At 48.0% G+C, this 22875-nt stretch overlaps 1 pseudogene; it reads left to right on the top strand.

Moving 5' to 3' along the window:
- Window positions 1-11459: 11459 nt before the first annotated feature.
- LOC121447862 lies at window positions 11460-12027 on the top strand (annotated as a pseudogene).
- The last annotated feature ends 10848 nt before the right edge of the window (window positions 12028-22875 follow it).

The raw sequence follows: 22875 nt of genomic DNA, 5'->3' as shown, positions 1-22875 counted from the left end.
CAGGCAGAGAGCACCGGTGCTTGCTGGCCAAGAGCCTGTGTGATGCATGCAGAGTGGACTGGACTTGCAGGCACAGAACTGGGTTTTAGCCCTGGCTCTGCCTCTGATTGTTCTATAGTCAGTCGCTCGACATCGTTTAGCCTCAGTTTTCTCACTGGTAAAATGGGATTACCATCTCAACCTCAGACAGACATTGTAAGAATAAAACACAAAAATCCTGGTCCAAACAAGAGCTCCATTGACGTGTGGTTAACTGCTGTTCCTAGGACATTTTCTCTAAGCAAGGAATTAAATATGATATCAGTACACCTCAAAACCCATTCGACACGGTCAAGCGGCTTCTGCATCTTTTCCACGATAGGACCATACTGGCCAAGATGGGGGGCTCAGCCCCTGGCCTCGGGTCGCAAGACCTTGAAGCTCAGAAGCTCAGAGCTGGATTGGAGATATGTGTGTGCACACAGATGCATTCCCAGGGTGTGGAGCTTAAACTGCTTGCCTCTGGGAAGAGGAGAGATCTAGGCTGGCATGGACATGAGGAAGAGGGTTGAAGGCAGGCCCCAGGGAGGGCACTCCAATGGGAGAGCCTCCAAAGCGGGCCTGAAAGCGGTTACTAGGCAATGATGGATCCTTAGAGAAACAGAGACTGCAGTGAAAGAAGAGAGTTCTGCACTGAGGGGGTCCAGCTTTGTTCCCTGGGCTAGGGCAGAACCTTGCCTAGCTCTGCCTCCCCACTGTTCCCTACCTTACAGCTGGGTGACTATAACTTTGGCCCCAATCTGTCTGTACCTCTCTGCCTACCCTGTCTCAAGGGACTCCGGGGGGTTAGAGAGCTGTGAACAGGTTAGCATGTTCCACCGACACCGGTACCATGTGTTACGGATACATGAACATACATGTACATGTGCACACAGGGTCCCTGGCCTGAAACAGAGCATGAAAAGCTGCAGTGTGAGCCCAGCCAGCGTAGCCAGTGTAACATGGTGAGTTCCCAAACTCAAAGTGTCTATTTCTCCTTTAAGAAGAAACCACAGCTTCTCAGGCCAGTGCAAGACTGTGTGTATCCTAGTGGTCAGTCCCCAGTTTTCTCATTGTACATATGGGGAAACTGAGGCTCGGCGGAGATAAGACAGTACATCCAGCTTTGAAGCAATGGGGTCTATGGTAAGAAGTCTTCCAAGAGAGCACAGTCATGGCACTGACCAGAGAACCAGCAGGACTCTGTGTGGGAGTGGCCATGTGGGAAGGTCATTCAGCATCAAGAGAACAGCATGAGCCATTCCCCAGTGAAATCTCTGACTGGTCTGGGGGAAAACTGAATCACTATCCTATCAGAGCCAGTGAAGGAGCCCTGAGGAAAGCGGCTGAGGAAGTGCTGACAATGCAAGGCAGGGAGACAACATGAGGTTGTTTGGGGGAGCTGGGTGCTGGAGAGCCCCAGAAAAGCATGGGTAAAAGAGCAATGGCATTGGGTCAGCACTTTAGAGGGGTTCCTTTAGTATGGGATGCACACAGGACCAGAGGTGTGTTACACATCTGGTCCTAGAGAGGGTGGAAAGTGAGTCTATTTAAGAGGAACTCATAGAGGGAGGAGGAGGAGGAGAGGAAGAGGGAACTGGGATTGGTGCGTGAAATGAGAAAAGATCGTTTAAATAATTAAATAAATAAATAAATAAGAGGAACTCAGAAAACAAAAGCCCCTCCAAAGAGCATTGGTTTTCTTAGAAGAAAAGAGTGATGGACAGTGCTGGCACCAAGAAAACACTTGAGGATTTTCAAATTGGTAGCACCAACTGCCACCTTCAAGGGACTTCAACCTTGGCACTTAGAGCAAGGGTTCCTACCACTGCTTCTGCATGCAAACCCATCCCCCCCCCCCCCGAGAATTTAGCGTCCAGAAAGAGATCACAGCAGAGAGCAGAAGAAATCTCAGCTCCGAAAGATGCCAGCTCCTCTTCTCTCCATAAACGATGCTCTTTTTCCCTTCCATGCACTCCCATCACCAGTGTAGCAGCGCTGTGAGTGGTATTGCGTGGCACACCGACCAGCCTGAGCCAGGCAGGGCTTGAACCCAGGTCCCAGGGCTGGCCAGCAGCCGCAGTCTCGCCTCTGCTTCCTCCCTCTTCTGCCGCCCCTCTGCGGCTCTCAGCCCAGTGCTTTCCCCTCCTCGTCCTCCTACGGCGCCGCCCCCTCCTCCTTCTGGTCCTCAGAGCCCAAATACTCGACACCTGGAGCAATCGCAGCCGCCCAGCGGCCTGGGCCTCATTATGGCCGGCCCTTATCGCGGCGTGCATCGCATTATTTCATTTCAAAGAATCCACTGAGAAGCCCGTCCCCGGCCGACAACAGAAAGTAAAAACACAGCTGACTCCCATTAGGGCCCTCTCACAGGCTCCGCGTGAGGTAATGAAATATGGAAGCGGTGAGATATGTAATGCTTTATTAAGCGGTCTCGGCTACAACGGCGTGCATGCCAATTACGCCTGCAGGCTACCGCCCGCCCCCGGCCGCCGGACCACCCAGCGTGCGCCCGGCCCGCGCCCCGGCCTGGCGGAGGAGCGCAGGCGGGAAGAGGGAGCAGGGAGGAGCGCGGGGGAGACCAGAGGAGTGGTATGTGGAGAGGAGGGAGGCGCACACGTGGAGGAGGATGGGGTGCAAGGAAGAGGGGAAGGGTAGGAGGGAGGAGTGGAACACGGGGAGGAGTGGAGCCAAGAGAAGGGAGGAGCACAACGAGGAGGGTGAGCCAGGGAGTGGGCGGAGGACTAGGAGTAAGAGATGAAGAGAAGAGGAATAGAAGAGAAGGAAGGGAAGAAAAGAGAAGGACCACACAGGTCTTTGGTCAGGGCAAGCCCCAAAGGCCCTTTGCATGGTGAGAGCCAGAGGACTTCCTGGAAGGTCATAAAGGCAACAACCAAAAATAAGGCTCCTAGAGGGAGAGACACTTCCTGAGATCGTAGAGAGAAAGCCTTGGGAACTGAGGTCCCTCGTGCCTGGCCAAGCACCAGAAAAACAAACCACTCCCGACCTGGAAGAGCTCCCTCTCTGGCAGGGGTAACAAACACCTAAATCAGTGAGGAGTTAGATGGGGCACCCCTCTGTCAGGCCACCCAGGCCAGGGAGGCTTCAGCATCACTGGAGTTTGTGTAGTCCCGTAGAAGAGCTCGGAGGGCTCTCTAAGTGCACCCTGAACTCTGGAGCACGATACCCAGGACTCATGGAGAATCTGCTAGTGCTTAGCCAGCAAGTGTCAGCCAGAGCTGAGGGACAGGAGAACCACAGACCTTGCGTTAAGCTAAACTACTTAAAGCATGGAGCCAAGGTGCTCATTCATCTCTCCCTAGTTATCTTTCTTTTGATCTTGCTCCCCAACAGGATTTCTCCAGACCCTTCATACTGTCCCAAAATAGAAAGTCCATTTTCATCATACCGGTATCCTCACTCCCATTCTACAGATGAGGATCTGGGAAGCCATGTGCAGGGACAATATTTATGGCTCTTAGCTATTGTGAAATTAGTATGTGCTGGGTACTCTAAGGCCTTTCTATACATTGGCATCACGCCTGGTCCTCAAAATGACCGTTTGAGTCTTGAAACTCTCCTGCATTTTGCTCTTTATGTCTTTGGACTTGCTCTTCCATCAGCCCTGTGTGCCTTCTCTCTCTTTACCTGAGATGTTATTTAGGCTTCCAACTAACATGTGGGTTCAGTTAGAAGAGCCCACAACACAGTGATTCCAAGAGAAAAGAAGTTTGGCCCTTGTTGGGAAATGGTTTAGCTGTGGCATGTGGTCCACAAAAATATAGGACAGCTGCCCCTAGCTGGGGTCCCAGCTTCCTGTCCATCGTCAGAGCCAAACTCCTTCCCCTGCACTACAGCCACACTCAGCCTGAAGCAATGGTAGCAAGCAGTTTTACCTCCATTCGATGTGGTGTGGAATCTTGGGCTCACCTTCACCGAGCTGCAAGGAGTGATGGTAACTGTAATGTCAGGCCAGGTGGCAGTGTGTCCTGTGGGACCTGGGAGGAGTGTGTCCACTAAGTGTCACTAGCACTGATCTAGGGAAATACTTTGCACTGCTACCTTGTGCTGCCCTTTGCGGAGCCTTCCTGCATAACTTCCCAAGAGGAAGCGGCTGCCCCGAGTCCTCTGCGCTTCTACAGCCCTCTGTGAGCTGCTCCTCCAGGCTTTCAGATAACCCTATCTCTCCAGCCAGCCCTTGAGTGGCTATTTCCTCTTCTGCAAATAATCACGATAATGAGTCCTCGCTGGGTCCCAGGCACAGGGCTAAGGGAGTTTTATGTGTGAACTCGGTTGCTCTTCCTACACTATTCGGGCTTCCTCCTCTATACAATGGGCACACTGATGATACAGGCCTCATGGGGTTGCTGTGAGGGTGCAAAGATCTGCTCTCGAGATGGGTACTGAGTATGTAAAAAGGAGTGACTGCTAGTGTTGTGTGAGTGTGGGCTGGTAAATGGATCAACGGATGGGGCTGACCAGTTATAAATGATATCCCATGCCTTGCACTGCTCGCAGCTGAGCAGAAAGATTGACTGCATTCCAGAGCATGAATTCCACCCACAGGTGCAAGGCCAGAGGGCTCTTGATAAGGCTAGAAGTGTTCCCAAACAGTCCAAGATGGTTCTAAAGCTATCCACCTTGCCTTAGGTAAGAAAGCCTACTTAACCTATCTAGTCAGAACCATGGCTCAAACTAGGCTGCACACTGTAATATAACTATGTTGCTGAGTGTATATTCTTAATTAATGGAATTAGAAGGGGGAGTAATTGATCTCTAATACCTGTTTCACAGAAAGACCAACTTCAAACGTGTAGGCTATGTAACTACCTAGTGGCACCTAGTGGTACTACCTAATGGTTGTTGCAGGAATAGACCCAACAGGCAAAGAATCTCATGAATCATTTTAGAATTGTTTTAATACACTAGACATAACAGAATCTTTACCAAGCATTTGGTTTTACCTTTTATTGGTAAGTTACCCTCATGCTGCTTCCATTTTTTTAACATTTCTTTTTTATTTAAGTGTGTGTGTGTGTGTGTGTGTGTGTGTGTGTGTGTGTGTGTGCGTGCGTGCCAGTGCCCACAGAGGCCAGAGAAGGGCATCCATTCTCTGGAGCTGAAGTTAGAGGCAGTTGTAAGCTACCTCATACAGATGCTGGGACCCAAACTATGGTCCTCTGGAGGAGCAGCAAACATTCTTTCTTAACTTCTGAACCATCTCTACAGCCCCTATTTCCATTTTTCTTAGTCACAGCATTCTGTAGGTCTGTTCTTCAGTTCAAGGTTATGAAATCAGAATGTATATCACAGTCACAAGTCGGCCTCCAAGATGAGAACAAGCACCCAGGCAGGGCTGTGTGTGCAGTGTGACTTCAATTGTGGGACCTACAATAGAAACCATAGCGTTGACTCTTAAATTTGAATCCTAATTACTGCTTTCTATAGCCTTAGAAATGGTTAATTTGACATAGAAATAAGGTTTCTGTTTGTGTGGCAGACAGCCCGTCACGCACCCGTCAGTGCAGTTACTGCAGTAAAAATCACCCAGTCTCTTCAGGTAGATCAGAGAATGCTCTGGAGTGAGGCTAACAAATTGATCCATCAAGTCCTATAAGTTAGGCGATAAACACACACCTGTCCAAGCTTCCGGCTAACTGCTTTTGAAAAGCTATTTAACTCCCAGAAATATTAAGACATGGAGGAAGAGATCTGTGTGTTTATCTAAATCAGAAAAAAACACTAATATTCTTCAGTAGTCTTGAGGTCATGCCATTGACTGGGGAGAGGGGGACAAGTCCTGGGGGCTGAATCCAGGCCCTCCTACATGTTGGGCAAGTGTGTTACCACTAAACTACACTCCTTCCCCAGCCCTATCCTGTTGATCTTAATAGAATAAAGTTCACAGATAGGCATGGTATCTGATGCCATTAATCTCAACACTCAGGGGGCGGGGGGGGGAGGGCGGTAAAAACAAAAGGATTAAGAATTCAAGGCTGAGCCCTAAAAGCATTCATACAAATAACATTATATGAACTGAACAGGTTATATTTAGGAACACACATACACACACACATATGTCTATATGTGTGTATACACAAAATCCATTAGTGATCAAAAGAGGCCATGAATTTGAAAGAGAGAAGGGAGGGATATATGGGAGAGTTTGGAGGAAGGACAGGGAAGGCAGACATGTTATAATTAAATTATAATCTCAAAAATAAAAAAATGAATTCTATACTAATCTTGGCTATATGGTGAATCCAGGACTAGCCTGAAATATATATATATATATATATGTGTGTGTGTGTGTGTGTGTGTGTGTGTGTGTATGTATATATATGTGTGTGTGTATATATATATATTCAGACAGGTTGGGAGTGGGTAGAAAGAAGGAAGGGAGGGGGGAGGGAGGGAGGGTTGGTAGAGGATAGAAGAGAAGAGTTGAGTTCACATACAGCAAACACAACACTACATTGCCATGATATTCTCATATTCTCAGCTGCTGATAAACTAAAGGGCTGCAGTGGGGAACAGGTGATGATCCGGCATGCACTCAAGCTTTGATTGTGACCATCACATGGGAACAGTTGTATGGTATCAGTTAATTTTCTTAAGTAGGCACCTCTAATGTGACAAGTCTCTCCCCCACTGCAAGGTGTTATTAAATCAATATGGCACCTGACAAGTAGCTTCGTAATATCAAGAAACTACCATTTTTGGCTGACATTGAGCCACTGATTAGAAAAGGAGTTCGTCATCCCATCAGCGCCTGTGTTCTGACCCTGCTTTTAGCATCAAGTTCCCCTCTCGTAACTCAATCATCTCATATGGATAGTACTTGTCTTCTGACTCCATAATTTATAACTTTCTTTTTTTAGTGTATGTGTGTGTGTGTGCAGTAGCCTTAGCATATGTGGAGGTCAGAGTTCAGCTTTCAAGAGTTGGTTCTCTCCTTCCACCTTGGTTTTGAGACAGTCTATCTCGTTTCTGCTTTGCTCTGTATTCCAGGCTGGCTGACCTGAGAGATTCCCGGAGGTTCTCCTGTCTCCTCTTCTCCTTTTACCACAGGAGTGCTAGATCATCTGGTTTCTAGGTGAGTCCTGGGGATGGAATTCAGACGGCCGGGCTTGCATGGCAAGCACTTTTCCTACTAAGCCATCTCACCAGATGCCATGTCTTCATTTTCTATGACTTTTACTGATTGCTTGAAATTTTTGTCTTCTCTCTGCTTTCTCTCCTCCTCTTTTCTTGCCTCCTTCCCCTGTCCTTTAGTGATGGAGAGAAAAGGGTTTGTTGTTGTTGTTTGTTTGTTTGTTTTTGTTTCTCCTAATAGAATCTTTCTTTTCTCAGATCAGGGCTAGATGGAGGAAATGGAACATAAAAGTCATCGTGGCTTTTGTCACCTCCTGGAATTTCATGCTAAACAACCCCCTGCCCCAGGTCAGGCCCTTGGACCCACAACCAGCAGTCTCCTAGCGGAGATTCCTCCGGAGACCAGCCTCCATGTTTGTGTATGTCTTAAAGACTCAGCTGAGTAAAAAGTTCTGAGCCTCTGGTTGGAAAAGCAAGCCAATTCAACACTTGGCATCTCTGGAGCTGGATTAGAGTCCTGCGTCTGCCACTGGCTAACTTTACAACAGCAGGCTGTCACCTGGTGTCTGTCCATGCATGAAGAAGAACTTCTCAAAAAGGTTGCTATTAGCATTGATCAAGACCCTGATTGCTACAGCCACAAAACAGTTGCTTAGTGTTGGTGACAGTCTAACAAAATGGAAGTTCTTCAAGAGTGAAGACACAAAGAAAGAAAAATGCAGAATGTGAGGGAACTTTTACAGGTGTCTTGTGTAAGTGGCTACAGATTCCTCGCTTCCCATCAAGAGACAGCTCTGTGTCCTCACCTCAGAGGCTAGTTGTCTGTGGGTTTTACTTGGCCAATGGACCGCCAGAAAAATGTGATACAGGTAAAGGATAAAAAGCGAGGTTTACCTGCCCTTAGGAGCTAGTAGCTGCCACTGTGGGAAGAATCTCTGAGAGAACACATGGCCCAGACCCTTGTCTCCCCAGCCATCACCTGGCTGTCACCGCCATCTGATCATGATGCCTAAGTACCATGCTATTGGTGCATAATGAATTACCTCCAAAACAGATTTTTTTTTTAAAAATTGTCTTCCTCACAGTTTCCCTGGCAGCAGTTTAGCTACATGATTCAGGGCCAAGATAATATAAGGCAGCAGAGAAGTTGCCAAATTGGAGTCAGCATTGTTGCTTCCAGGTGCTGTTGTTCATTGTCAGGCCTAGGTGCCCCACCAGAGGGGTTGGTGCCAAGGTCTTTGATGCCTCAACATGAGCCAAACCATAGGACTGCTCACTTCCTGGAAGCTATCTTCCTCCCAAGTAAGTGATGGGGTGGGGGTACTCAACACATAAGGATAGTCTTTCATAACCCACCCTCAGAAGTGATAGACCATCACTGCTACTGTTTACTATGATCACAGAGACCAGACATGATACAGAGTAGGACCACATATGGATGTCCGAATGCTGTAAACAGAGATCACAAAGAATAATCTTGAAGCCTGGCTTGGTGGCCACGATGTATAAGCTTGACTGAGACTATCAGAAGCACCAACTGGCTGAGCCCAGTTCTAGTTGCTGAGCCAAAGCTGATAAGTGGTAGCACCGCCGCTGTTTTGGAGGCCTCAGTTAAGGCATTAGATAACTAATGCAAATATCATATGCCCCAGAATCACCTTCTCGACTCCCACTCACTAACCCGGTCAACAGCAATGTGGAGCAGAGCCTGGGGCGGACGTCTCTGCAAGACTGCAGATGGCTTGAGTCTGGTTCATACAGCTCAAGAAAACTGAGCCAGGTCTCTCTTTCTGCCAGCTGCTTCCTAGAGAGAGGTCCTTCCTTTCTTCTACCCACCTCTCCTTCTCTGGAACCACCTCTTCCTCAGAGACTGGACACAAAAGAGCCTGGACTGGCAAGAGTAGGAGAAAACAGAGTAATACCCATCACACCTGCCCTAAGTGCAGCCACGGCTCCACGCACATATAAACCTACTCCAGAGTGTCAGAACCCGAAGGTTCTGCCACAGTGAGCCTCCCTGGCCCCTTGTTAAACAGATGGGGAGGCATGCCCGAAGTCACACCACACACCCACACACGCTGACTTCCCTAGGCTTCTTTCTGCGCAGTAAAGACAGAACACATTACAAGTCTGGTGACATTTCTGCACAGCAAATGTATTTCTAAATATTGCCCATTTGGGACTCTGGGAATGGCCCAGGGCAACAAGAAAGAACCAGAAATAACAGGAAGGGGAGAAGTGAGCTCACTGCTTGGTTACATCCCACCAGTGGCCATTTGTGTGTGTGTGTGTGTGCGCGTGCACACACGCCTCCTACCTACACCTTGCAAACCAGGACTCCTACCTCTTCACATAATTGTACCACACCAAAGCATCTAGCCCTACCTAGACAGTAGCCCCCTTGTCTACAGATTAATTTTGCAGTTACATAAGGTCAGTCAGGGTCTCAAAAGTATCAAATAGAAAACTAATGCAAATAAACAATTTGTAAGGTGTGTTGCCGTGTAGTATAATGAAACTTCACGTGGCCCAGCTCTGTCTGGCTATGAATTGGTTCTCAGTCCCTCATTTCCACACCATATAAACTGTCCACTTATAACCCAGTTGCCATACTGGTTACCAGATTAACTGTTACAATATCACAGTGCTATGTTTAGAGAGCCCTTACTTTACTTAATAATGGCCACAGAGAACAAGGGTAGTGATGTTGGCAATTAGAACATGCCAGGCATGCGCTGTAGAGGGCCCCATCAAATAAAAAGCCAAATGTTCTTAATAAGGAGGAAAAACATCTTAAGCTGGGGTTGCTTAGATCAGCAGTAAAAATAAATTTTATATCTATGAAATTGTAAAGAAGGTAAAAGAAATATGTGAATTTAACTGTCCTATCTCAAGTAGCAAGAGGTATGACTTCGGTGCATAGCCAGTGTTTACCTAAAATGGAAAAGGCAGTAAATTTGTGTATGCATGTACATACACACAAATTCCTGGACACAAAGAGACAGAGTGAATGTGAGCTTCTGGACATCTGCTGGAGATCCTGGATTGTACTGTGCCCCTGTGGATGGGAGGTGGGGCTACTGACTTCCCAAGAGGCCCTATCGGTATGAATATCTGAATCCAACTTTCCAGAATGGATCTTAGCATCTCCTGAGCTGGTAAGCCACACTCCCTCCATGACAAGTGGCCATCCAGCCCCTGCTCACAGGTTTCCAGCAACCAGACATTCACCATTCCCTTGGTTAGAAGGAGCTTTGAGAGAGACCCACCTCAACTCAAATCCTAGCTTTGTAACAGACTGCCGTGTGGCCTTGATAAGTCCTTTGACCTCTTTCTACCTACAATTCCTCCTCTGAAAACCAGAAGGCATTCCTTCTGAACAGGGTTGCCATGATAATAGGTTTTACAAGTGTGTGCAATATTCATAGAAAATCATCAGTGTACAACAGTTAATAAACAGACCTAGGTCAACGCTGGCTGGGAACAGGGATCCTGTCCCTAGCTCTGCCTGCTTCCTGCCTGGACACCCTAGCCCACCAAGGCAGCCTACTGGGCTCCTACAATGCCCCAGAGGTCTCTCCCACTCCCAGCTCTATGCCACACACTTGTCCATTCTCCAACATTTCCTTGGGAAGCTGAAACCTGGAGCAAGCCAAAGTCAGCGGCTAGCAAGTGTGGAATCAGGAAAGAACAGGCTATTTGAATGGAAAACACAACACTGTGGGGCAAGGGAACTCTCCCGGCATGCGGCTCATCTTTCACAAAGCAAAACAGATTTGCAAGCAAGTTATTGAGTGTGAGAAGTTGTCAGAGTGCAGAGGACAGGAACTGGGAATTAATTACACCTCCCCATTGTCAGTCAATACACAACGCCCCCCCCCCCCGAGTCTATTTCTGGCACTGACCCTGTGATTTATTTTACCAGTGCTTAAAGAGCTCCAAGGCCTTCCACGGACTCATTGGTGGGATCTCCATCTATCGCCATCCTAGCTCATCACTCTCCACCCTTCTCTACTCTGTTCTGGACCTCCAAGGCTGGCGTGTGAAGACCTCATCAATAGGATTTAGAGATTTAGGGACTCATGGTGGGGCACTGATCCCACCACCTCTTTCCTACTCAGTCACTGGGAGTCAGAAAGTGGCCCCATACTCCTACCAGGAAAGATAATCGTGAAGTCACCCCAGGTTTCAGTAACTTCTCCCTGATGTCTTATCAAGGCTCCTGTCCTACCAGTCACAACGGCCAGTTCCCTTGCTGGTTTCCTGGACCCAGTTCACACCTTTAAATTGTCTCCAGGCTGTGAAACGGCTCAGCAGTTAAGAGCACTGGCTGCTAGGTTGGGAACATGTTAACTGTGAACTGTGCTGTGCAGTTTTTGAAGGGCAGCTCCCTCACTGAACCAGTGGTAATGGCACTTCTCAAACATTGGCCAAAGACTCACAGTCCAAAAGAAATAATGTTCTTAAATGAATTAGAAGAAATTCTAGATGTAATTGAACCATCAGAATTTGTGAAGATCATGGAGCCTCTTTGTTCACAGTTAGCCAAGTGCGTTTCCAGCCCTCACTTCCAGGTGGTCGAGTGGGCACTGTACTACTGGAACAATGAGTACATCATGAGTTTAATTAGTGACAACACAGCGAAGATCCTGCCCATCATGTTTCCATCCCTGTACCGTAACTCAAAGACCTACCAAAAACAAGACAATACATGGCTTGATATACAATGCCCTGAAACTCTTCATGGAGATGAACCAAAAACTCTTAAATGACTGGACCCAATAGTTCAAAGCAGAGAAACCCAAAGAGAAGCTAAAAATGAAACAGCAAGAAGAAGCATGGGTTAAAATAGAAAATCTAGCCAAAGCGAATCCCCAGGTACTAAAAAAAAAGAGAGTAACACAGGAGTGTTGAGGCGTTGCTTGAATGTTTGATGAAATAGGATCTGGTCCCACCCCAGGAGGGGAGGCCATCGTCACTAACACTGTATGTGCAAATGTCCACAATAAAACACTTTCCAACTTTGTAACCTTAAAAAGAGAGAGAGAGGGTACTGGCTGTTTTCTCTCTTTCAGAGAATTGGGACTTGATTCCAGGCACCTATCCCACAGCTCACAACCATCTATAACTTCAGTTCCACGGTATCTGATGGCCTCTCTCTTCTGGCCTCAGACACCAGGAATACACGTTGTACACAGACTTACATGCAGGCTGTCTTAGAATTTCTATTGCTGTGAAGAGACACCATGACCATGGCAACTCTTATAAAGGAAAACACTTAATTGGAGCTGACTTACAGTTTCAGAGGTTTCGTCCATTATCAATGTGGTGGGAAACATGGCAGTATGCAGTAGACATGGTGCTGGAAAAGGTCCCCAAGATGAAATTTGTAAAAGAAGAAATATGAGGTCTTCTCCCCACCCCATCCTTTCTTCCCTTCCCTTCCTTCTTCCCTCTTTATCCCCTCTCACCTTCTCCTTTACCCCTTTTCCTGTCTCTCTTCCCAAGACAAGGACTTAGAAAAAAGACAACCATCAGCAAACCAGAAAGAGAGCACTCCCCAGAGCACAGCCATACAGGCAGTTGGCACTTTAGTCTTTGTGAGAAAACACATTTCTGTGTGTGAGCCACCCAGTCAATGACACTTGTTACAGCGTCTCACACAGACTGAGGCTCTGGGACAGTGCATTCTTGTAGAGTCACACCCATACCTGGGACAGCGCTGCAAGCCTGGCTCCAGACCAGGGTCTCTGGGGCTCTGATTCACACACTGACCCCAGCTCACCATACAGCTGGTGAATCAGGAGAGACAGCTTTATTCCGCCAGTGCCTGCATGACCTAGGGCAAGTCCGTCCACTCTCTGGGCCTTGGTTTCCCCTTTTGTACAATGAGGAAGTCAACCAGCCGTAATCAAACTTTTGTTTTCCAGCTGGCAGAGTCTTTCTTCAAATAAAACCTTACAAAGAAAGCCAGAGTTAAACAAAATAAAACCATGACTGCTGGGGCTGGGAACAGGGTTGGAGCTGAATCTACCCTCCTCCACATCCCCAACCCTAGTTATGAGCCAGATCTACTTCTGAGGAACCCTAGAGTTCTAAGAGGCACACTTTGACGAACCCTGCCTTAGAAGGTCCTCCAAAGCTCCCCAGGTTCTGGCCGGGTGTGATGGGAACAGCACTGAGCACTGGAACACATTGTTAACTTTTGCTAAAGGGTTGACAGAATCCCCTGAAAAGAGAGTGCATTGGGGTCCAGGCCTGAAGACCACCAAATGGAGACTCACTCCCTGTAATGCCTTGGGGCATTGGGGACTGCTGAGCCCGTCTGCCTGCCTCTGCCTGGAAAAGAATCTTGCTCTTCCCTAGCCTGGGCAGCCTGCTACTTCCAAACACAAGCTGTAGGCCAGGCTGGGGCCAAGAGCAATATTTTGTCAGTGAGTCTATTAAGAAAATAATGGAATAAAAGAAGCCACCATCATGAAGTGATGTGTAGGCTTCTCTTCAATCTGCCACAGCCTGACCGAGACTGAAACGGCCCTTCCAGGTTGGGCATGCAGCCAAAAGCTTTAAATAATCACTAAAAATGTGTGTATGATTTATCACTGGGGACAGGGTGGCATGGGACTTCGAGGCAGTGCTCACTCAGCATTGCAGGCACAACAGTCTATCAGTCTGGCCTTTTCCTCCGCGGGGCTTGTTTGTAGAGATGGGTAAGGCCACCCTCCTCCCTCCAGGTGACCCCTGTGCTGTCACCATTCCCAAGGAAGGAAAGATTAGCAATTAATGTTCTCATTCCCTTCTGGCAAGGAGAAAGCAAGTCATGGTGACATCTAGTGTCCCCCGAGTGTGTAGGACCCTTGCCAGGCACATTTGAGGAATTGCCTCTGGACTATCAGGATGGCTGCTTGTGTTCCTGTTAGCCTGGGAAAACTGAGACACACAGATGTAGGTAACTTGCTCACTGAGAGGCAACAAAGTAGGCTTTTGAGCCTTGTGTGCTCGGTCCTTGGGTCCTTTACAGGGGCTGATGTGTCCCCCTAGAAGGTAGGTCTTCTCTCCTGTCTTCACTTTGGGATTCCCAGTAACTTTCCGCCTTGGTGACCTATAGGCTTCTGTGCAAAGGCAGCCCTATAAGCTTCCCATGGGCCCCGATTCCATTTCTACATGTTGTAGGAAGAGATATAAAAGTCCCCACTGACAACGGCTCTCCCCTTCTCAAGACCTTGCCAGCAATGTCTTCTCGGGCTCTGCTGAAGCTTAGGGAATCACTAGAGACAGACTCCTGGTAGCCTGGGGGCGGGGGATGTAAAATGCCTGCCATGCAAATGTAAGGACCTAAGTTCAAATTCCCAGCACCCACATAAAAGTTGGGCATGGTCTATAACACTGGTGTTCGCAGCACAAAGACAGGCAGCTCATTGGCCAGCCAGATTCAGTGAGAGACCCTGTCTCAAAACACAAGGTGGAGAACAGCTGAGAAGAAGACTCAGTGTCAACCTCCCACCTCCACACCCATGTGCACACATGTGCACCTACATACACATATGCACATGCCCACATACATACATCAGAGATACAGAGTGCCTGGCCACGTGCATGTGGCCTAAGAGGCCAGGAAATAGACATCCTGAGCCTAGCTCTCTTACACTTCCTCACAGGCTTGGGGGAATCTCTTCCCCTCTGGGTTTTACTTTTCTCTTCTGTAGAGCGATTGTGAAGATGCTCTTTTACCTCCCAAGGCTTGTAAGGAAACTGAAATGGGAAATTTATTAAGCAGGGAGAGACTTGCAAACTGGAGGGTGCTGAGCCTATAGAAGGTGTCTTATTAGCTTTACTTATTTTCCAGGTGCCAATGAACTTCTTACAAGAACAGCTACCAGGATGGGAAACAGGTCCTCAAATTCCAGGCCATTCAGGCTGAGGTGGGCTGGAGATTATAGTTCTCACTTGCCAGTGTGACCAAGCTCAGAGACCTGAGGCCTGGTCCCCACTCCGTTCTCATGTACTCTTCTCTGGGTATCACAGCCCCTCTATTGGCATTTTCTGTTTATAGGCCAGTTTCTGCCATAGAATCAAGACAGTCTTGAGGACTCCTACCATGACTGCTTCTAACCCTAGCCTCCACCTCTCACCCTGTTCCAGCCTGAGCCAGGGGCTCTGTGGGTGAATGGATGGACTGAGTGATGGGATGGACAGATGCATGAGTGATAAGGGAGAGCGATGCTCACCCCATGACCCCACTATCTCCAAATGCATCCACCCCAGAAATTCTTCCAGCAAATGCCTCAGAATCACCCTCTAGGGAGGTAGCAATCTCCTTGTCACCAAAAACAGAGGCAAAACCCCTGAGAGGAACCATGAAGCATGTCCAGTGACAACTCCTACCCGAGGAGCCCTGGAGCTTTCTGTCACTCCAACATCCCCACGGGCCCCCATCACCATTCACGACTGTGGCTTGTGGCTCTGATTTCAGCAACATCCAGCTCCCCTCCAGCTCCCCTCTCCATCGCCTGGGAGAGCAGCCTTCTACTTCTCTCCTCTGCCTTTCTAAGGCCAGCTCAGCTAGCCACCCAGGAGGCAGTCTTCGGAGCAGAGACCCGACCGAGCCTGGGCACTCCCCACTTGGACTCTGACAGCCACCGAGTCTATCATTAACCTACCTTCCGCCAAGCAATCTAGGGCCAGTGCTGGGAACAGCCACACACAGAAAGCAGGAGCTCTGCCCTGACAGTGAAGGTCAAGGGTTCAGATGACGACATGAAGGCAACACAGACACAAGCCATGTCCTTAAAGATGAGTGACCTCTAAGGAGGTGGGAACCAACCCAGGAGTTTCAGTGCAGGTGAGGGATCCAGTTAGCCTACAGTATGAATTGCATCTCCGGAGCTTTCTGTGGGACTTCAGGCAAGTAATTGTAATTCTTGGGGATTCGTGTGTGTGTGTCTATGTGTGTGTGTGTGTGTGTGTGTGTGTGTGTGTGTTTTCAAGAAAGGGTTTCTCTGTGTAATAGTCCTGGCTGTCCTGGGACCTCACTTGGTAGACCAGGCTGGCCTCGAACTCACTGGGATTAAAGGCGTGCACCACCACCACCACCACTGGCAGGGACTCTATCTATCAAAAGGGCTATTGTGGGTTCATTTGCCCAGAGAAGCTGAACAAAAGATGCCAGTATCTGTCTGAACACAAAGGGGAGAGCAAAAGAAGAACTGTACATGGAACATTCACAAGACTCCCAGCAGAGAGAAAGAGGACACCAGAGAGTGGAGAAGGCTACTGGAGGAAGCAGCACTGGAGCTGGGCCTCGCAGGAGCAAGACTTCAGTAGAAGAAAGGGAGTGATTGACACTAGAGGGCAGGACACCAGCAAAGGCCCTAAGCTTGGTAAAAAGACGCTGGCCAGTATAGCAGAAGCCCATGGGCTCCAGAGATTTTCTTGAGCTTCATGCTAACTGCTTCATGTAGAGAACGCGTCTCCCTCAGTCTCACCATCTGTAGAATGAGGCTGCCAGAGTCCAGGAACCTCTGCACCCCCAGCCCTCCAGGACATTTCATTCTGCAGGCCCTAAACTCCCAGGCTCCTAAACGTTTCCACATGTCAACCCTGACCTGCAGGGCTCCTTATCTTCGCCTGTACAACGCAGCCAGCCAGCTCTGCTTCCGGGCTCTGCATGGCCTCCCTGTGGTCCTGGGGCAGACATCTATCTCAGGACCACCAGGCACCGTGCCCAGACTCCATCAGAAATAAGTCTGCCTGGGGTGGTGGTCTCACCATCTCCCTCTTCCTCCTCCAGCCTCAGCAGCGCTGAAAGCAGCATACGTTTGTTTGGGGTCTGCAGGGCGCAGGGAATGTTATCATTCTCAGGGAACTCCGTGTCCCAGGCTTGCTGCTTATTCTGGCCTTTTTCCGAGGATGCTGCAGGCATTATTGGTGAGGTCTTGCTCCTGCTCTCAACTACCCAGGGCTGCCAGTTCCAAAGAGGTGTCAAATTTCGGAGACATGAACCGAGTTCCTGAAGGGACAGAAGCAGCCTCTTTGACTCTTTGGAGCAGAGAGAGTGGCAAGACTGAGGGTCACTCCCTCTCAAGTCCCCTGACCCTCACCTCTGCAGATGGCAGGCGTTTGCCTTTCAAGCTGGAATATGAGAATACTAGCCTCTTAGCACCTAAGAATTCAAGAATCTTCAAGCAGATAGAATCTGAAGCCATCAAAACCTAGGGCGTCGTAGAATCTTACACTTCTAGGATCCTGAAATTCTCGAATCTCATGATCAGATCACGCATACAGGGAAGAGATGGAGCCCATCCCTTCCTGGCTGTGTGACTCTGAACAAGCAATCTAATGTTTTTATGTTCCAGTTCCTCGCCCTGTAAAATGGGGCTATGCTACTTCCCACGTCTTAAAGCTGTTATGTTAACTAAATGAGCTGACATGTACACAGAGCTTAGAACAATGCCTGGCCCATGGACTTCAGTCCTGTGGTCACAAAGAACAGCATGCACTTGAACAAGGAACATGGGCTCCAGAGGATTCAACCCCATGAGATTCTGAGCACCAGGCCTCGACTCACACATACACAAATAATGGGTGTTATGTGAAGCCTGTAAGAACACAGTAATTCAGTATACGACTGTAGAACACCTTCTGGACAGAACCTCAGTCCCCTTGCTACACTCTGTGGGTTGAAGGAGTCACAACAGGACAACAGGTGAGTCCAGATTCATAGGGCCCTGCACACCAGGAGGTGTGGTCCATGGTAGACTATCTTTGTATATCAATAAAGCACCATCAATTCCTCAAGGCTGAATTCCACCTTGACCCTATGTCTGGCTATCAGTTTTCTAGAAGGTAACATGTGCTGCTTTGTTAAGAATATTGTTTTATGGGGTAGCTGTGTGTGATATCAGAACTGAGCCCCCGTGCTGAAGTCATCATCTAGTTTATCCCCGTTCAAATCAAGTGTGTTCTCCATTGAAAGGTTTGCAGGGGCACCTAGCTTAACCCTCTAAAGTGAGGGAAACTGAGCTCTTCAGAGTGATAGATATTTCCCAGGGTCCCACAGCAAGCCAGAGCCAGGGTGGAGAACAAGTATCTGAATGCCCAGCCTCCAGATCAGCTCAGCTACTACAAGCTCGATGCCCTGTCCTCAAGGGAAGAAGCCCCACAATGCCTTCCCTCCTGAAGGGAACAGGTGGAGTAGAAAGGCTCACCATACAGACCAGCAGAGACACGGGACTCTGGAGGACAGGTGAGCGCCAGGAGCTGCATTGCCCACTGGACATGATATGCCCTGATTTCTGGGATCCAGGCAAATCACTTGCCTCCACTCCTCAACAGGAATGAGAGTGGTGTCCAGCCAGACAAGTGAGGTAAACCCAGAAATGCCCTGTGGAGAACACCAAGGGTTGCTTTCCTTGGCAGTTTTTCCAAGGGCACTGTAAATTCTTACCTCCTGGTTTACTGTTTCTCTTTTTACAGCCAAGTGCCCAAGCCTCCTGCCACCTCTGACCCTAGTCCATCTTTTCCATCTCCAGTAAAAACTGCCAGAGACTCCTGACTGTCCTGTCTAAAACAGTGTCTTCCTTCCTGCTCTGTGGACTTCTTTTTTCATAATCCAAAATTTTCCTAATCACTGTTTGTTTACATTAGTTTTCCATGCTCCATGATCAACTCTTCAAGCATAAGGACCTGGATGTTGCTCATCTCCATATTCAAGTAATCTGACATATGGCAATGCTTGTGTTGAACAAAGGAGTGAGGGGATGGGATTGAGACAGCCTGGGACAGAACTTCAGTGCTGGTCCAAGCAAAGATTGTATCTGAGTCCCCAGTCTGTAAGGTGAAGAACACAAGAAGAGGTCCTGAGTCCACCCACAATGACTCGTTTCCTCTCCATCCTGATTGCACGAAGAAACTGGAATCCTCACTGGGCATGAATGGACAAGTTGTTGAGGAAGTCCCAACATGATAGGCATTTTGAAATAAGTAAAATCTGTAGGTATGAATCTTGCTTATTGATCTCTCCAAGTTTACTAAAAGCTTATCTTTATGTCCCACCCCAGAGGTCCTAACCAGTATCATTTCTGAGTTGTCACCCAATGAATTAATAAATATATAAATGGATGAGTGGCTGTTTGGTGGATGGATGAACTATTTGATGGATTGAAGATAAATAATGGGTGGATGTTTGGTGGATGGTTGGGTGGATGGATGGATGGATGGATGGATGGGCGGGCAGATGGATGATAAATGGATGGATGGATGGATGGATGGATGGACAAGTAGATGAAAGGAGAGAGGGTGGAAAGAGTGTTGATGAATGAGTGGTTAGTGAGTAAACGGATTCGATTTACTGCGTCTTGAACTCTCAGAGTCATGGAGCAAAGGAAGCAGATGTGTTCTGTAGCCCTACAGGACAGAGCTGAGAGCCCTAAGTCAAAGCTACAGCAAAGTATTCTTCAGCTCATTATAAGAGGGAATCATGGGCTGGAGAGATGGCTCAGAGGTTAAGAGCACTGGCTGTTCTTCCAGAGGTCCTGAGTTCAATTCCCAGCAACCACATGGTGGCTCACAACCATCCGTAAGGAGATCGGATGCCCTCTTCTGGCCTGCAGGCATTCATACAGACAGAACACTGTATACATAATAAAAATAAATAGGGGCTGGAGAGATGGCTCAGAGGTTAAGAGCACTGGCTGCTCTTCCAGAGGTCCTGAGTTCAATTCCCAGCAACCACATGGTGGCTTACAACCATCTATGATGAAATCTGGTGCCCTCTTCTGGTGTGCAGGCATACATGCAGACAGAATGCTGTATACATAATAAATAAATAAATCTTTAAAAAAAAGAAATAAAAATAAATAAATAAACAAATAAATCTAAATGAAAGGTTTCTTCTATATATAAAAAAAAAAGAGAGGGAATTGCCAGCACAGGATATGCCCCACCCATGAGGGAGGCAGGGAGCAGGAAGAATCCAGATTTGTTTGAAAGACTGAGCTACAGTAATTCCCCCCTTTTGGACTAAGAAACTGTAGGGCTCTAGAGGACTCTGAGGAAACTTTCTGCCATCAAAGTGTGGAATATCAAAGCTCTCGTTCTCCACCCGAGGACTTGGACACTCTTTATCTCCATACCTCTCCTGGGGCTGAGAACAGGGTCAGTGGCCAAGGACTACCCTGTGAGCATTTACTAAGTATGCTCCTGACAACTCAAGGGGCTGAGACTGCATCTCACCCCACATCTGTCTGCTTTCTTCACCTCGGCTTGCTGTTTAAAATGTAGTAAAGCTAGGATTTCAGAATTCTTTTTAAGATTTATTTATTACGCACACAACGTTCTGCTGGCATATACATGCCAGAAGAGGGCACCAGATCTCATTGCAAATGGTTGTGAGCCACCATGTGGTTGCTGGGAATTGAACTCAGGACCTCTGGTAGAGCAGCCAGTGCTCTTAACCTCTGAGCCATCATCTCTCCAGCCCAAGATTTCAGAATCTTAAACAACCCAACTTAAATTCATTGACCTTTATTGATACCACGTACAAAAGAACACAGCAATATCTTCATAACACTGTTGGAAAAGTTAAGTAAAAGAACACACAGCCCACCTAGTATACTGGGCATGCTGAAAGCCTTATTAAGTGATAATAGCGAAACTGGTATTGGCGTTAACATTGCTGTTAATACAAAGATCCTCTTCTATGTCTGCATCCCTATTTGTTAGTGGTATTACTACAGTATACCATTCTATTGCATGCTGTTATTGCTCTAATACCATGGATTCATAGATGATTGCAATAGCACATTGCTCAAAACTGACCTTTTAAGAAGCTTATGATATTGGAATTATTATATCTTAGAGCCATGCAAAATTGAATCTGGCTACTCTCACATCAGGCAGAATCTCTGAGTTCTGAATCCACTCAACCCAACAGCCCAGGACAGAGGCCTTTCTGGTGTTCTCCATCCCACAGCCCCAGGCCAAAACACCCTCTGGGACCACCTGGGGGGTCCCAGCTGAACCTCTTGGCCCCACACTCCTATTCACAGACAACCCAGAATCCCAGGAATTTGTGACCACAGAGAGTAGGGGCCACTGATTGGGCCTGGAGGATGATGAAATATGGAAGCTTCCAGAGTTAGCCTGGTGGGGAAGGCCACATTTTCTGTGTCATGTTCTATTGCACGCCAATCAATTACAGTGCTCCCTATATAAACACATCATGAGGGCTTTGACAGGGGGCTGGGGTGAAGTTGGGTGTCAGGGTAAAACAGGGGATAATAAAATCACTAGAGATTTATTCCTCTAAATTGGAAACTTCATGCTTACACCTGACTAAATCATCAGGCTGAAATTGGAGCCGACTCCCACGGAAAACACGTGTAACCTTATCCCATCTTTGTTTAACAGCGACCCATCAAGCCGCTGATGGATTCTACAGATGCGCAAGCATCCTCCTTCAGCTCCCTGAGTTGTGGGGGTCTCAATCAGACCTGTCTTCACTGTGCCCACCCTATTCTCTGGCGGCTTTTCCAGGGCTAGCCAAAGGGACCTTTCTTTAAGGTGGCTGTCTCTGTGGGTCTCCCCATCATTATTTTGCACCCTGTGAGCACTGACAATCTTCACATGAAGCTGTTTTGGGAAAGGGGAGTGTTGCTAAATAATAGCAGAGGCAGCCAGGATGTCAAGACGTAAGCTGTCCATCATAGCTCCAAGTCACAGGTCTGAGAAAGCCCCTGTGCTCCGTTAATGACTTAGCTTGTCTCTTCCCTCAGAGAACTTACCTGAGGATGTGATAAACTAATAGAAGATTGAAGGTGCTTTATAATCTATAAATGTGTGGTTTATATTATCTGATCTTCCATTTGAATTATGAAACACTATACGGGGTCCAACCTCTGCTAAGGAGTCTACCTTTGTCAGGAGTTATCCGCCAGGGTTGGGAAGACTCTAAAGGGACTCTAACCCACCACCCCATCTGTGTGCTGGGCCCTGGGCTAGAAGAACTTAAAACAAGATTCTGTTTGATCCCCACATCACAGGTAAGAGAGGACAAATCAGAGAGAGATCAGAGAGTTTTTTTTTTTTTTTTTTTTTGCAGCTCTCCCAAATCACACAGTCAAGATAGGAACCAGGGTGTTTCTCTACATTTGCTGACCCCACCCCCACCAAGTTGATTAAAATGGTGTCCGAGAGAAAAAAGGTGAACAGTATGTACCAGCCTCTCCCAGACCCTCCCTTCAGACCCACGAAGTCTTCCACACACCAACACACTCACCCCGGTACACACCGCAGGTAGTCAGTGGCTGGGAAGCTGCAGCGGGAGGTTCCTTGCTCAGAAGAAGGCCCTAGATTCACAGTCCAGGCTTACACTTCCACAGTCGCCTCTTCGGCGGGTGGGGTGTGGTGGGGGAGGGGAGGAGGAGCCCCTATGTCATTTTCAGCAGCAGTCAGCAGAGCCTTACAAAGTGCAAGATGGCTTTTTTAGCCCAGCATAAGGATCTAGTTAAAAACCAATAAATCAGCAGTGAAATGTGCATAGCAGCCTTCTCCGTAAAATCAACATGGCTTGTGCCTCTGCGGGAAGCCTTCTGACTGCCGGCTGAAGCCTGGGGCACGGGCAGAACCCTCCTCCGTCCCGCAAGAGTCTTGGGGGAGGAGAGAGAGATCTCTCCTTTTTCCCCTAGACAAGGAGAGTCAGGCAACCCGGAGTGCCGCCTAGGAGGTGCCTGGACTGGAGATCTGCAATCACCAGATACAGAC

The sequence above is a fragment of the Microtus oregoni genome, unplaced genomic scaffold (assembly GCF_018167655.1).
Source record: "Microtus oregoni isolate MIOR12 unplaced genomic scaffold, Mior012 000005F_ref0000423, whole genome shotgun sequence".
NCBI classification, from domain to species: Eukaryota; Metazoa; Chordata; class Mammalia; order Rodentia; family Cricetidae; genus Microtus; species Microtus oregoni.
This window is presented reverse-complemented; position numbering and strand designations above follow the sequence as displayed.